Here is a 4,136-nt window from a genome sequence, read left to right on the forward strand (position 1 = left end):
TATCGCAATGGGCCGTGATGACGCATCAACATGTGTCACACTCTGGTGACACGTGTCAGCATGACAGGACACGTGGCAGAACGTGTTAGACCACGTGGCGACACGTGGTAGACGTGTCAGACGTGTCAGGCCACGTGGCGACACGTGGCAGACGCCTGATGACATGTGTCATCGCGATACGCGATGAACACGAGAAAGGAGCCTATCGCGTATCGCGATAGGATCCAATTTTGGCTATAAATAGGGAGGCTCACGGCATTTGCACACACACATTTACTCTCTCTCTCTAGAATTTACATTCTCTCTCTACCTCGGTTTGCGTGCCGAACATCGTTTTGCGTGCCACCGACCCGACAAATCATCACCTCGTAATCCATGCCAAATACCCGGTGTTTTCCTTGTAGTGCGTGCCATCCAAAAATAACCCGACGTTCCGCCTCGAAGTACGTGCACGACCCGGCGACCGAACATTGCCTCGATTTGCGTGCCAAGGAAGGTGGATCAAGAACGCCTCGATAAACGTGCGTTATAGAGTAGAAGTGCTGCTCGTATAAACTTAGGAATATCTAAACTCCGAATACCGTGCGAGGTAAGGAGTTCTGCCTAAGTTATTATTTTATTATTATAAATAGCTTAGACCATAGTCGAGGGTATAGCCCGAACCTTGATTACGATTAAGAATAAAATAACTTTTCTTAAACAAAGGTTATAATTAAAATATAGTTTCTTCTTGATTAAGAAATGTAAGCAAGTTTATTCAAGAGATATAATTGAATAGTATTTCTTTATTGTTAAGAAATATAATATTATAAAGTAATGTTTTCTTCTTGAAGAAGAAACATCGTGTGTTAATGATAAACAAACAAAGGGACTAAAGGTCCAAAATGTTTTGAATAAACAAATGCTTTTATCAAGGTTAAAGCTATACAAAAACAGACTAAAGGTCTAAAGCTAGATCGATGATCTAGTTGTTTATACAAATGTTATTCTCGTACTATAGGTCCGATGGTAACAAAACAAGAAGAAGAGAACAGAAAACAGGAATCAGTATCAGAAACTGATTATAAACAGACAAGGTGAATACGCCCCCAAACCTTTTATAATGAGTCTGAATGTTTGCATAGGATTTACAAATCCTTAAAACTTTGTGTACAATAATAAGAAATAGAAACTCTGATTAAGAGTATACATGTGTCTGGATCCAAACATACATGGTGACTCGGCATTTCCCCGAGGCCATGCATATCATCAACATGCCTCTAAAGGTCTACGGGACTGTTCAGAGAAATGATATTGTGTATATAATTAATTGTACATGGTACTTAGGGTAATTTGATCCCAATGTAGTTGGGTGCCTAATGAATAGTCACAAAGGTATTGTTGTTGGTTTCACAAAGGTATTGAAAAGAGATTTTAGAGTCAGCGTTATTCACCAGCTTTGTGCTGACGTATTTCCCCCCCATGTTACAGGGAAACAAGAAAGGTTAGACTATGCAAGCAAAGAGGAATAGAAGATTGGAGTTATAGTCATTAGATGCTATCTGATGGCTCAGATATTTTATTTCAAAATATTATAAAAGAAATATGTTTTCGAAAGAAATGTATTTGAAACATTGAACGGGTATTTAAACCCGAGAGTTTAATAAGTTTTCAAAGTAATAATATTTTATTAAAGACTCCGCTGAAATAAAACCCGCAACTCTGATTTATTTACAAAACAGGTACCAACTTATGGTCACACGCCTAGGCCCTAAAGTGGGGTGTGACAATAAAAAAACCTATAAAGCAGGGATAAACTAAAAATTAATATATGATTTATTTAAAAAATGATATATATATATATTATATATATATATATAATTTATAATTAAATATCCGATTTTATAGTAAAAAAATAAACGGGTCTTGGGTCTCATCAAACTCATATAGTTTTTAAACCGGGTTATAACATCTCATTTATTTGTGAAACAATTTATCATCAAACCATAAGTATATTTTAATTTTCATACAATAAAAAAATATTAAAAAAATAAAATAAATATTAAAAAACAAATAATATAAAACAACCTCCGTTATACGGATGATAAAAACTAGTGTACATATTGTGATCTATTTGATAAATAGATTAGTTGTTATTCCACTTAGGGGCTGTTTGGTTTATTCAGATCTGAATGAGTTATATCTAAATGAGCCTCTGTCTCATTCAGCAACAACAATAAGTCTGAATGATTCAGACATAACTTTAACAATTCAAATGTTTTTTTTTGTTTGAAACCAAACAGTCTGAAGTCTGAATGAATTAGATGTTTATATCTGAATGGTTTTCATTCAGATATAAACAAACAGACCCTTGGCTAAACATAGCATATCAATTAGATATTTCTAACATGTCAGTATATTTTTTTTGTTATGTTTTTTATCATCAACTTCTTTATAGTATTCAACTGATCATTACTTTCATTTCTGTAGCGAGAAGTTTGGAGAAAAGGGCAGTTGCTTAGAGCATTCTCAATGGGTTCTCTATTTTCATCTTTAAAATTTAACTAAAAAACACAATTTCTTTAATTTATACATCATTTTCTAATAACCTCCCCCAACCCATTCTCCATTACCATATCTATATTCATTTGTCTTATTATTTTCAATATAAAATTGATTTCTAATATAAATTTATAGAAGGGTAGATGGAAATGGAGTATTGTGGAACACTCTAAATTTGAAGACTTCTTATATCATTTCACTAAAAATTTAGAGATGGAGTTTGGAGATAGAGAATGGGTTGGAGTGATTATTTGAATGTTTTTTCTAAATTTTAGAAATGAAGATGGATATGGAGAACCCATTGAGAATGCTCTTATCGGCCAACCTTTCATAACTCAAATCTTTACAAAATTATTTTAAAAATAAACATAAATAAGTAATCCCAACTTTTCTTTTGATACATGAAGATTAAAGAAACCAACCCTTTTTTTTTCTTTTATATAACTTTGATAATAACAGTTTATTAGTTAACAAAAAATAATGATAAACGCACTACCACTAAACACCCTAAGTTTTGAAGAAGGATAGGATCTTAAGTTCAAGTTCTACAAACGACATAATCAAAACACCCTAAGTTTTTGAAGAAATATTTCTTCAAAAAAGGTTTCGTACAAAACACTCACACATAAGTGGTTGACAAAATAAATATGGGTGATTTTGCATGATAAGAGTAACCTCAACAAGCTTATTTTCTCTAGGTTTGAATCTACATGGCAATTGATAAACTTTGAGAACACAAACTTCCTTGTTGTGGAGTGAAGGTTTTGGGTGTGAAGTCCTTCTTTACAAACTTGCAAAGAACTAGCGATGTGACACTCCCTCTCACATGCACACACACACACATTTAATATTTTTTTAATATGGTTTGTAAAGGTTTGATGTTGTGTAGAAAAATGATGTTTTTTGAGATTAATTTGAAATATGATGTGATGATGATATGACGGTTTGTATATAATTATTGTTGTAGATGCTCTAAATAGCGGGTTTTCAAGAGCTGAAGTTTTCAGATGTTTAAAAATCAAACAAAATTCTTCTATTTCCATATAATTAGTTCGTTTTTTATTATCAATCTTCTTAATGTTTTATAAGTATTAATTAATTTTTTAAAATTATATACTCTTCTATATCTATACTAAATAATAAATAAAAGTTTTTTCATGCCACATGTCATTCTCTTATGCATTCTTATTCTTTCTCCCCGCCTCTCTCTCCTATTAATTAAACATACTTTTTAAAGTTATTTTTATATATTTTTTGTTTTAATGATTTCTCTAATTGCTTTTACAAAACGTATTTTATATTTTTTAAAAACGTTAGGTTTATTTATAAAACATTTTATAAACGAACATTTTCATAATTTACCGGGTTCATTGTTAAAAATACGTGGATCTTTAATTGAACCCGACCGCCTTCTTTTCACATGGAACCGTAATATCTTTCTTTCTATCCAAATTCTTCGAACAAAACCTTATGGATTCTCCTTTACTGTACATTCTTCAACTAATCGAACGTTTTTCTTCTATGGATGGTTGGTTCGTATCGATTGTACCATTTTGTTCTCATAATACTATTTTACTTTAGTTGCTACCATATTT

The sequence above is a fragment of the Bidens hawaiensis genome, unplaced genomic scaffold (genome assembly GCF_021521415.1).
Source record: "Bidens hawaiensis isolate Kalapana, Puna unplaced genomic scaffold, B.hawaiensis_p1.1 tig00071395_1, whole genome shotgun sequence".
Lineage (NCBI taxonomy): Eukaryota > Viridiplantae > Streptophyta > Magnoliopsida > Asterales > Asteraceae > Bidens > Bidens hawaiensis.